Source organism: Myxocyprinus asiaticus, chromosome 9, assembly GCF_019703515.2.
Source record: "Myxocyprinus asiaticus isolate MX2 ecotype Aquarium Trade chromosome 9, UBuf_Myxa_2, whole genome shotgun sequence".
Classification (NCBI taxonomy): Eukaryota; Metazoa; Chordata; class Actinopteri; order Cypriniformes; family Catostomidae; genus Myxocyprinus; species Myxocyprinus asiaticus.
In genome coordinates, this window is record NC_059352.1 from 43,986,959 (window position 1) to 44,000,391 (window position 13,433).

General features: G+C 37.7%; 1 protein-coding gene across 1 annotated transcript in view; it reads right to left on the reverse strand.

Moving 5' to 3' along the window:
* LOC127445689 (serine/threonine-protein kinase pim-1-like) overlaps positions 1–13,433 on the reverse strand; it is a 32,664-nt gene that overhangs the window by 16,770 nt on the left and 2,461 nt on the right. The gene's annotated exons all lie outside the window — the stretch shown is intronic.

The following is a 13,433-nucleotide window of genomic DNA, read 5'->3' on the forward strand; positions in this document are numbered from 1 at the left end:
GCATACCAGCTCCTTTTATACCCGTATGTCCGGGAGAGTGGTATGCAAATTCCACTCGCCAATTCCCACTGGCTCAAAAAGCAGAGGTGTTTGGGGCTCCCAAGAGTGACCCCTAGTGTCACTACATCAAAACAACTTCGAGTGAGTGACAGATAGGGAACTCCTGTCTCACATGTGATCTTAAGTCATTTCCTGTATCACTTCTTGTGCGTTTTGTTGTGAAACGTAGTTTGGAGACCAGACAGAGTTATTGGAATGTGTGACCCCCTGTTGCCCATCCCTTGTGTAAACCACAGCAACATTAAGATACCCCATTATAGACAGACAGTTGTGTAGTGTGAAAAGAACAGCAATCCAATGACTTTGAAAGTCGTATAGTGTGTGGGTGGCATAAGATGTTCTGGGTGGTTGTTAGGTTGTTGATTACTGACCCAAACAGAGGCGGATTTAGGCATGGGTGACATGGGCAGCCGCCGGGGCGGCATCTTGCCGGAGGCGGTATGGGATCTAGCTTGTGTTTCCCCCAGGGCAGAACCACTACTGGACCAAAGATAAACAAGCACACCCCAGTTCTCTACGACACAGAGCACAACAGTGCCTGCCCACTTGTTCAGCCATCTTGGTTCTGGAAGTAATTTTCCCGTTAATTTGTGCCATAGGGATTTCATAAAATCCTCCTTAAAAGAGTTCTATGCCATGAACCAAACCAATCAGCTCCATTGTGAATCACATAACTATGTATATACATTGATTTTGAAGCAAGAAATTCTTTAAAAATCCGACAAAAAGACAAAGGTACAAGACTGTGTACTTACCATTTTTAATGAGGTCATAAACTACAATCCCTTGAAGCATTGCGAATTACAAAATCTAATAAAAAAACAGTGGAAACTATTCAGATATATACAAATATACAAGTAGTTTGATAGTGTAGGGAGACAGACTCGAATACATCATTTACAGTGCATCATGGGATTGGGTAATTGCTTCAGAGCTTGTTTGATGTACTTTGTTTGCCATGATTCTCAAACAGGTGTAGTTCTTCATCAGAAACTCCACTACTAAACATGTTTTTTTTTTTTAATGAAGATGAAATAGCACAGAATAATGTCTTCAAAAGAAGTATATACAATCAATTAACAACCTCAGAACTCATGGTAGGCCTGTCTTTAAGGATTTATAAGTTATCGTTACAAGTACATTCATGTATGGAAACAATTTATAGAAATTTGACTTCCATAACCAGACTGTTGCACATTATTCTGGTCCCTAAAAATGCCTTTGGTCTCTCATTTAATGCAAGTCTATGGGATTTTTTGGGTCTTTTTTTTTGCCCACCAGGCTAAAACCAGAAGTCTAGTCACCACTACAAGTTATGAGTTATATGGCAAAGTTTAATCAACAGGGTAAGGGGTTTGTTAAAATCACTCACCCTAATTATGAGTTATAGTAGTAGTGATGCTGCCTTAATAAACACCACTAATACGTTAATTTGCACTCACTTACTAATTAATTCTGTATGTCACAGAATAAAATGAAATTAGTTCAAAATTCTAACCACAGATCTTAAGAAGAGGCTTACATTTGTAGAATACTTCCACAAATCAGCATTATGTCTTGCAGATTAGACTGCGTGTCAGTTAGCATATGTGTATCTGCAAAGTATGTAGGTCAAAAAGACTGAGCTGTATCAGGGACTAGTATTGTGCTTGGCCATGCTGGAGGAGTAGACAGGTTGGCGGTTGCAGGTAACTAGACTGAAGGAGCAGACAGGTGCTTATCTAATGGATAATAGGGTTAATGTGCTTGTGGCACAGGTGACCTTTAGCTTATATGTGTCTAACAGTGTATGTAGTGTAAAAGTGCCCTAAATGAATTTCAAATGACATAATTTTTTCGATAATGAATAGTTTTTATTCTGAAACCCTCCTTATTGTTGGAATTTATGTTGCATCTTATGAAACCTGTAAAAAAATCTCTGCAAAATCAAAAGAAAAGAAAAATATAATCAATACTAAAGAAAATGAAGCCTATATTTAAGACTATAAAGATTTCTTGCATTGTGAGATAAGTTTAAGGATAATTAAGCACATTTTACTATCCCAATTCTTGTGCAAAATATGATTGACATTTTCTTAGCAGGTTTTGTAAGATTCCCCTTTATATTGAATCCATTAATAATTGGGATCAAAGAGTGTTGGGTCGAGAGGATGGTCTATCCTTCATAGAACTTAAGTGCTCTATTAATGTGAAGTGTCCTTGTAAGTGGAAGATTGATGCAGAACTGTTACTGTGCAATGCTCCAAACATCTTGATTTATGATTGCAGATTAATGCCATTTTTGTCAAGTGGTTTCATTATACAGTCCCACCAGGATTTTGCAGCACTTTTCTTGATTATTGCGACCAAAAATGAATTACTGCGGCTTTTTGCAGAAATTGTGATGCCATCTGCATGATTTTTTGTGTTGTTTTTCAGTGAAAAGTCAAAACAATCATGGTATATTTGTGTAATTTGTGTCAATGACACAAATAAGTGCATAATTAATAAGTGCAATTATTAAATAAATAATAAGTGCAATTACCTGTAGGTGCATAATAACTGAATATGCAGTAATATGCAAAAATACCATACATTTAAGAGGTGAAACCCATGAAATGTCTAATAAGAGATCAATGAAGGGGCCTTAAAGGGATAGTTCACCCAAAAATGTAAATTCTCTCATCATTTACTAACCTAAACCTCATGTCACCCCGGATGTGTATAACTTCTTTCTTGTGCAGAAAACAAACGACGATTTTTAGAAGAATATTTTAGCTCTGTAGGTCCATACAAAGCAATTGAATGGCAACCAGACCTTCCAAACTCCAGCATACAAGTAATCCATACGACTCCAGTGGTTTAAAATATGTCTTCTGAAGCAATGCAATCACTTTGGGTAAGAAACAGATCAATATTTCAATCCTTTTTTACTATAAATCTTCACAAAAGTGAAAGATTTATAGTAAAAAGAACTTAAATATTGATCTGTTTCTCACCTAGACCTATTATATTGCTTCTGAAGACATAGATTTAACATATGGATTACTTTTATGCTGCCTTTATGTGATTTTTGGAGCTTGAAATGTCTGGTCACCTTGATCACATTTTACAAATTTAAAGCAAATATATGACATGAACGCCATTTTTTTGTGTCTCATTATCTGGTGCAACAGTGCATTATGTGAGCACTCCAAATAAACTCTGATCGTCATCATGACTGGGTCTAAGGGGGTGGGGGGCATTGCTCCTCTAGATTTTCCTTGTGCCCTCCCAAAACTTCTGCCGCTCCCCGGACCAACACCAAAACATGATAAAGAGGGACCAACCCAAGTGAAATGATCAAGGAGGAGCACCCCCCGGTCTGACAAGGAGATAAACAGTTGCCCACCCTAAAGTTAAAAACGCCCCCCCCCAAAGATCACATCCTAGTACCGCCCCTGACCGTCATCAAACTGCACTGCATACCGCACTCAGAGCAGCTCCTCAAGAGCACTTAAAATTAAATGTTAACTGCCATATGCGCAGCATCTGTGGTCCAGCAAAAGTTTAGACAAAGATTTTGATAGTTATCACAATAGGATCCCCCTCAAACATCTATGCTCTACAATACGGGAAACTGAGCATCATTTTGGGCCAAAATACAGGACCTCTGTCTAAAATGGGACAGTTGGCAACCCCATGTGGAAGTGATTGAATGGCAGCTGTGTAATTGGAGATGTCTCGACTGCATCAGACTTTTCACGGATTAGTTTTGCTGCTGCCAAACATGGAAAAAAATGACCTGATTACCTCAGATCACGGTGTATGCAGAAATTATACAAAATTGCAAGCTACCGCAAATAATGCAGAGAATTGTTGAATTTGCACTAATTCTTATGATCGCAAGATCACAAAATCCTAGAGGGACTGATCATAGCAGTTGGCACACATTTTGTTGCCTCTCACATTTAAACAATCATATGCAAACTAACAAGATCTTCCTACAAACCTTATGGGCTCCTGCCTCACATTGAAGGCAGCTGTTCCATCCACCCACATTATACCAAGAACACATGCCAGTCATGTTCACACATACTTAGATGCATGCATGCAAACAGCCTTGCTCTCTTTCTCCATAGCCCCCCCCCCTTTCTATTATGTATACACAAAGAATGTGGCAATACCCTGAGCGCTTTCATTGCATAATTCTGGTCTGACTCATTGCTCTATTGGCCTAATTCTTCTGCCACATTTAATGGATGAGCAGAAATCTAGTCCTCACTTACACTTCTGCCCCACTTTCTTTGACTTCTTTTAAACTGTAACTGTAGAACCTTAATCTTACACCTTCTTTGCAATTCCAGCCTCCCTCCTTTCCCAATTTCAGGGCCTTTTACCAATTCTTTTATGGGAGTGACATATTATAGTATGGGTGTAATCTTTGCAGTTCTCCTATAATGGAACGATATGTTGATGTGCATTTACTGAATGACATAATGTGGAGCTTTTATTTGGGCTGGAGCTTTTATTGGTGGTGCTGATTATGTAATCTATTGACAATAGCTCAAATGGCATAAGAGGCCACTTATGCATTTGCAGTTTGTCAGGGTTGGGTGTGTGCATTTAGAACCGATTGCTTCATTCCAATAAGTAAAAGATGCAGATATTAATGTTTTTAAACCAATGATTTTCTAAACAGATCCTTCTTCTTAATAATAAAGATCTAATTAAAAAGCATTGATGGGTCCTGTAAATCTCACACTGGATCCACGAATAGACATCCATTCTTTCAATAACATTTTTCCTCATCTGCAGTACCAGTAGATTTTTCCTTTAAATTTACACTGTAAAAGGTGAAATTGTGCAGTTTAGGTGGAGCTATTCTACCTGAACTGATCTCTTGTAATCACTTGGTGTTTGGTTGATTCAGTCATATTTTAAGTTACCACATAAAGCACATACTCTAACCAGTATGGGTTAGGTCAGGTTTTATAGTGTAGAACTTTTAAACAGATGATTGACGTTTTCCTCTCTTATGAGTTTTAGTTGTTTTATTACTTGAGTGGCTTATTCAGTATCTTCATAGTTACACAGTTTACATACACAGAATACTGCTTAATTGATTAACTAAAGTGAATCATGGTAAAAGAACGAGCTGTGGATGTTTAAATTTCTCATTGATATCCATATGATTTTATATAAAGCTACCGTAACTATCACATCCATAAAGCATTATTATGGGTGTTTAAAGTAACGAAGAGAGACCATTTGTTCAATATACTTAACATCAACTTAAGTTAGCTTTGTACAGCTAGTATCAACTTATTTTAATGAATATTGTTTGAGTTATATAAACTTAACCTCTAAAAGATTATGGACTTGACATAGCACTGAAATGCAGCAACCTCATGTGGCTCTTATAATTTTACAAAGAAGCACTGTTATGACAAAGTAAGTGTATATATAAAGTAGAAATAAAGAGTCCTTTGACCCCTCTTTTGCAAGCATGTAAAATGGCTGTTTGAAAATATTGCTTTAGAAATGCAACCATGCATTTTCCTAAAAGATTTCATTATAGCACTATAATATAGTAAAATATAGACCTAAACCATTTAAAAGTGGTTTTGTCTCTTTGCTTAAAACTTAATGGTTGAAATTTCTGTGGAATTGCCCTAGTTTGTTTCCATGGTGTACCGACCCATGGGCCTCTCAGTTCTTAATCTGTCCTTGCCATCAGTAGAGTAAAAATGTAATGTTAGAGGGGAAAATGCAACCTCCAAATTGCACTTGTCACTACATTATGTGAATGCAATTACTCCCTGGTTTCAATGCAGGGATGAGAACCCAGGTCTCCCACATTGCTGACGCAACACGTTTTCATTCACGCCAAAAGGGAAGGTAAACATGCTTGAGCCGATGCAAAAATATCTGATGGGAGATGCCGCTTGACAGTGAGTTGGCATAATGTTGTCAATCCTAGGGTACTGGAGCTTTTGGAAACAACATGCTGTCTTCCCATGTAATCATGTGGGAGTTTCTATACCTTTTCTCAGAAATAGCATCACTTTTCTGCCAGTACTTAGAACCAACTGGTCACAAGGTCCTTTTGAAGTCAGTTCTCAAGTTTACACAGGTGTCCTAACAGAGTAACTACAGCTCTAGTTCATCACATTAACTATGGAAATGTTCCTCTAACATTTGACAACCAGAATGTGTTCAAATACTTTTCTGCATTTTGATCAGTATATCTATTGTTTTATGTATTTAAACGCAAAAAACGTATAATTTTTTTTAATAATGTTTTGCTCGAGAAGTGTGCTTTTGTTTTCTTTCATGGAAATAAATGCTACTTAGCTTGATATTTTAGTGCAGTAACATTTAAGTGTATTAAGTGTCTTAAGTTTTGAAGGCACTGTAAGTCTCCTGAGTTATCAAAGAGCAACCTCTGAGCAATCCAACTGTCCTCTGAGGTTTTTCATGTAATGGGAATTCTAGCATCTCTCCCTCTTTGGAGTAGCAGTTGTTTATGCAGGCCTATCTCTGCCGGTCACATGACCAAATTCTGCCAGTCACATGACCAAATTCTGCTGGTCACATGACCAAATTCCTCCATTAGTGCAGACAGTCATGCTCTTAATATCAAGCAATAGAGTACATGGGAAAGGAGTGCAATCATGCAGCATGAAAGCACGTTTAAAAGACTCCAGCCCCTTAGATCACTGCTGCGTGCAATCTGGGGTAGGTGTGATGTTGGTGGAATTTTTTTCAACAGGGTGTCCTTCCCTCTCATTTTATTCTTTGTTTTGAGAAATTTGGGTTTGATTAAAAGAAATGATTACAAAAGAGAGGATAATGACCGGAAATGTCAATTAAGACTAAGATAAATTTGGAAAGTAATTTGTGAATGCACTGTGTCGCAGGTGCAGCGGAGGAGGTAGATTGATTTTTGAGAGTTGAGAGAGAGTAAGGACAATCAAAAAAGCCTGTTCAAAAGTCTTCTCCATGATGCTAGGGTGTTTTGGAGGGCATTGCTATACTATTGCTGATACTGCTCAGGAGCAATGTTAATATAATAGACCTTACTCACTGTAGCGCCATCTTTGATTTTTGATGGGAGTGAAAAATTAGGTCACATCTAATTTTCTACAATTCATATTTTGTGTTTTTTGAAATATTTTTCAATGTTTCGTCAGTGGAACAATCCAAAAACACTTTAAAAAACTGTACAACCCATTGAAGAGACTGTACAGTATGTCCATCTGTTGCAGACTCGTCATTCCTGTCAAAAATCAAAGATGCCGCTGCTATGAACCATAAAAGTTGTGAATATCACTCGTGTGCTATATTTAAATTCTTCTGAAGCCATATGAGATATTTAATGGGTGAAGAATTAACACTTACTGGTCTGTTCCTCAGTGAGGACCAGACCAGTAAGTGTTAAATTCTTCACCCATTAAGTCGGGCGTGCACGCGAGCACATCTTTGTTTACATACGATACGTCCAGCGCACTGAGTGTCCCTGATGCCAATAAATGGCAAACAAGGCAAAAGGCGTGAAGGCGGAGGAAAAGAAATTACGCACATTGGTTCTTGCATGTGTTGTCACAATTTTTTTTTTTATGTGTCAAAGTAAACGAGATTTACTATACTCCACACTTTGAGAACCATTGGGCTAGGGTATACTTGATATTTCTGCATGCCATTGGTCTTGTGCATGGCCGAGTGGTCCAGCCTTTCAAAGTGTACACTCGTGCAATCAAGTGCAAGACGCATGGACATATTCGCACTATGACTGATTTGTGATTCTCTTTAGTACAATCAACTAGAAAACAAGCAGACAGTCTGCACTTACTGTGCAGATGACGAAATTTGTGTCATGCACACTGTACGCAAGATGTAACGGCATGTATATAACCAAAGTATACTTTTGCATTTACTTGCACATGGCTCTGGCTGCATCCAAAAAAGCATATTTCTCACTATATAGTATGCCAAAAACATTAGGTCAATAGTGTAGGGTGTCCGAATCCTCACTTTTCATAAAAGAGTGGGTATACAATACACAGATGACCTACAGTACTACATCCAACGAGATTCTGAAGTGCGCATCCAGTGGACACTGTACTATTACATAACCTCATGGGAGCAGAGAACGTGTGTTCAAAATGCTGAATTTTAAAAAGATATAACCGATAACCTCAAGCCGGAAGTGCTGTATATACCAAGAAAGTTGTTTCTTTTGCTTAAATTGTGCTTGTTTAACCAGAGTAGAGCATTTTTAGTGCTTGGTTACTATGTCATATATTCGGCTCACAAGACAATGTAACCGTTTCCAGAAATAAAGAGAAAGAAAGAGAATGTAAATTGAGAGACTGATGGAGAATAAACGTAATGGGTTAATGTTGATTGACCTAAAAGCAAAGGAGACTGGCCAAAATGAAAGAAGAGATTGTGGCTTCAGAACTGATGGAATGGGGTGTTGGGTGGGCAGGGCTGGCTGACCTACATTCTGTGCTGGCCTTTCAGTTGATCTGCCTATGTGAATCACACTGCATTTCTTTTTTTACTTTTAGCAACATAAAATTTACATGATTCACAATTGACAATTATTTATATGAAATTACCCTCACTGATTGAAATTTATTATAATACTGTTGTACGTTGATACGTGATACACACCCACATACAGCCACGCATATGTACACAAACACTCTCTTTGATACGTTACAATACTCATCCATATGGCACATAAACACACAGACACTTCTTCCCTTGTTTTCTGACCTACATTCCCTTCTAATTTTTTGACCTACATCTTAGACAGCTCAGTTATGTAACTAGAGTTATGTTGTGCTCTGGAATCCCAGCGCTCCTGCAGATGTTTGGAGACATAACATCTTCTCTTCCCACTCCATTCCTCTCTCTACCCCCTTTTCCTCTTTGCTTTTCCTCTCATCATTTTACTCTTCCTTACTCTGTTCTGGTTTTCCTTCTTTTCTTGCCTCTGTTCTTTCTCCTTTTATATCATGTATGTGTTTATTTTGTTTACCTCTGTCATGCTTATGTAAAGCACTTGGGTATAAAATGCGCTATATAAATTTGCCTCGTCTTTCCTCAATTTCTGCAAGCCTCCAGTGAGCAAATCAACAGCAGTGAAACATTAAAGGTGAAGTTAATTCTTCCATGTTAAATTACTTACTCGTATCACAGTTTATTGTGCAAAGACAGCTATAAATAAGCTGTTTGGAGGTTGATTTCTCCAAAGGTGTAAACACTTCTGAACTTTCAATACATTGTGGCTTCCTGGAGCATCTCAAAACAGCCTGGCACAGTAACATCATTGCAACCAATAGCATGATTTTGGGGCAAGACAAACTCTTTGTCCAGCCAACTATAGTAATAACTGTAACAAAGTGTTTTTACATGCAGCTGCACAAAACAGTTACACAGTATGTACATGTAGTTAATTAATATTACTTAGTACTTACTAATGTGTTTGCATTATGGCAAATTTTATCTGCTAATATTGTATAATGAAAAATGTTAACCTAGAAAATGTGCTTCATGTGGTCACATCTAAATTAACTGGTTTTTTTCAACTCAAAAACATTATTTAACATTGAAAAGTCAACCTGAATACATTATGTTACACCAACAAAACCTACAGTGGAAAGAAAAAGGTTAGTGACAGTTAAAGACTTGAAAGAATCATTGGAACTAGTTAACATCTTTGTTCATGAGTCTGTTATACAAGAAAACATTAAACAGGCATGGTGTCCATGGCAGGACACCAAGAAGGAAGCAGCTGCTTTCCAACAAAAATATTGCCAAACATCACCTTGATACTCTACAACGCTACTGGGAAACTTATTTGTGGACTGATGAAAGTAAGGTTGAATTGTTGGAAAGAACATGCTGCACTATGTATGGAGTAAAAAGGGCACCACATATCAACATGAAAACGTCATCCTAACGGTGAAGTACAGTGGAGGGAGCATCATGATTTGGGTCTGCTTTGCTGCTTCGGGGCCTGGACTGCTTGCCATCATCGAGGAACTTTTTTTTACAAGTTTTACAAGATATCCTACAGGATAATGTCAGAGTGGCTGTGCGCCAGCTGAAGCTCAGTAGAAGTTGGGTGATGCAGCAGGACAATGGACCTAAACATCGAAGTAAATCCATTACAGAATGGCTTCAAAACAAAGAAAATCCTCCTTTTGGAGTGGCTCAGTCAGAGCCTAGACCTTAACCCAATAGAGATGCTATGGAATGACCTTGAGAGTCATTCACACCAGAGATCCTAAGACTATGGCTGAGCTGAAGTAGTTCTGTAAGGAAGAATGGTACAAAATTCCTTCTAAACGTTGTGCAGGCCTAATCCGCAGCTACCGGAAACACTTGTTTGAGGTTATTGCTGCCAAAGAATCGGCCAGTTATTAACTCCAAGGGTTCACTTACTTTTTCCACAGCACTGTGAATTTTTAATGGGATGTGTTCAATAAAGACGTGAAAGATTATAATTGTTTGTGTTGTTAGCTTAAGCACATTGTGTTTGTCTATACTTGTGACTTTGATAAAGATGATTTATGACCAATTAATGAAGAAAACCTGCTAATTCCAAAGGATTCACATATTTTTTCTTGCCATTGTATTTTAAGGGTTAGATCAAGTAGAAATCAGACTGATCCAAAAATGTCTCCTTAAGGTAGCAATTGTAGGTTACAGATTTTTACAGTGTACATTGATTAGATATCAGTAAGTCTATAAGACTATAAGTCTATAAGTAAGTCTTCAGAAATATGTCACTGCAGAAATCTGTCATGCAATGCAGCAAATCATTAAGGAATTATCTGTTGTTTTTTCCAGTTATATCAGATACTCTTTAGCAGTTTAATTTGTGTGTTTTGTGTTGTATTGACTTGTTCCATGCTCAAGCACTCCGATCTGTATAGTATTAAGTTATTAATGAGATCACAATGCAGCTTTCTGCTTACTCTTTCCTTAACCCCCCCCCCCCCCCCACTCTCTCTCTGAATTCCCCTTTTCTCATCCCTCTCCTCCCCTTCACACTGACCTACTTTTCCACTGACCTGCTTTCATAAGGTTCCGCATACTCTTGAGCAAAAAAAAACAAAAAAAAAAACAGGAAAAAAGGGGGAAAGAGGGGAAAAAATGTGAAAAACGACCACTGAAGAGTACAAAGCACTGCAGCTCTGGCTAAAAGTCACCTTGCTTTTGTTCTTGTGTTTCGCTCTTGCTACCGTAGCAACTGGTAGAGCAGCATCATTCAGTACTTGTTTATTCATGTGATGTCATCAACAGCACAGGTTCATTTAAAATAAATGAGAAGAAGTTAAAAAAAATTAAATGAAAATAGTTTTGATTATAATGTTCACATGAGATGATCCCTATTTTGAAATATGGATCTTCTACTGGGTGTTGTATTGTAAATTAGTGAATTAAGGTAGGCTAGAATTGGTAACATGCTTTTAGATGAAGGTTGTACGGCAGGTTGTGTAAGTACTGTGTGTAATACTTAATGCCACTGAGAGGGTAGGTGATATAACAAACTGGTGCTCTACCCAGAGTAATAGATGAATAAATAAATGGTAGCTAACGATTGGATTATGACCTTAGTTTCAAGCACTTCTTTTTTTTTATGTCATCTGATATCAGAACAGTTACATAACTTGTTTTCTGCACTCGTCTATTTTTATTTCTTAGAATTAGAGCATGTACTGTATTTTTTCACAAAGAATAGTGTGACCAGTTACAAGAACCACATCGTGCTCCTTTCCAGTTATCTCATGTTCTTTCAAATTTTGTATCATTTGCATTTGACGTATTTTTAGGATACCTGGTAATTTAATCCTTTAATGCATTTGGAGAAGAGAGAAAAAGAGAAAGCATCTGAGTGTGTACTTGTGTTCAGTTGCAGCTCCCTAGTGTGTGTCTTTGGGCTGTGACACAAGTGCTGTGACTTGGCTGGTGTTACATCATACTGAATGACTTTTGTGCCCTGCAGAAGTACAAAGTGTCCCCATGCATTTGCACAGGACTTATTTCAATTGTTTTGTTGTGCCAGGACGGGAGAGGAAAAATAATTGGAAAGAGAGATCTGCCTTTCTGTTGGTCAGGTCATGCTAAGAGTGCAGACTAGGATTGTTCATAGTAAAAGTTTAAAGTCAACATTAAACCCTGTTTGAAACAGGATATTCAAAATGTAGGTTGGGACTTTATCCATTTGGAATTAATTGGATTGTTAAAAGTGGGCGTTCTATACCAGAATGGAGCCAGGGTGGTTGGTTAATAAAGTAAAAGGGATTCATGACAAATGCCGGAAGTAAAGTCATTTCAGAAATGTAGCATTTTGATAAAAGACTGATAAAAAGACTTGTTGTTGTTGTTGTTGTTGTTGTTGTAATAACCAATAAATAATTTTGTATCTTATTTTAATTTTTATTTCATGTTGCCTTTAATTTTCCAGTATGTTCAGGGGCATTAAAGGGGTCATGACATGAGGAATAAAATTTTCCTTGATCTTTTGACATATAGGAGTTTTTAAACATAAACATACTGCACTGTATACGTTTCAGAATTCAAAACTTCCTCCTCAATGCAAAAAAAGGTTTATTGAAACCAAGCTGCAAAAATACCTCGTTTTCTACTTCCGTGAATTTGTAACGTCACACGGAGACCTTCATTAATGCGTGATCACTTCCACTTCAAGTCATCAATGCCTATTTTTACTTCATCGCACCTTTGGCCCGCCCAATGTCTCTAAATCGGAAAAGGTGAAGAGGAGAGAGAGAAAGACAGATAGGCCTACTATTCCTGCACACCAAAGGGGACATACACAGGACACCAATCTTGTGCCCAACTGGACTATAGGCCTTTATCACAGTCCGCGTGTCGTCACATCCGGCTCCGCATAGTAGTGTGACCAAACATCCGCCCATCGATCTGTCTATGGACGATAGCAGTTTTTCTAAATAAATTAAGCCAACTTGGATGCACTTGGCAGTAAACTTCAGTCGTTTAATCGTTTCTTTGGAGTAACACAGCACTTCACCATGTGTTATCTTGCACTTTAATGTGTAATAGTATCTGAGAGAGGCAATCTTTAATGTGTAAATGTACTCTTGTTTGTATTATATTCTTGCATTCCTCTAATAAAAAACATACTTATACTCCGTGAAGTGGTCCCTGGTCACATACATCCTGTTTAAAATAATAAAACAACATGACATTGTTTTCTATACTTCATTATCCCTGAGTAATGACCGTAAGGTGAGGTAGGTTTTTTTAGATTAAGTATTTGAGATAAATTGTACAATAATTCCACAATAATTCCGTGCTGTGGGCACTACCATTGAAACAGACTGCAGTGGAAGTTGTTTTACGCTACTAAG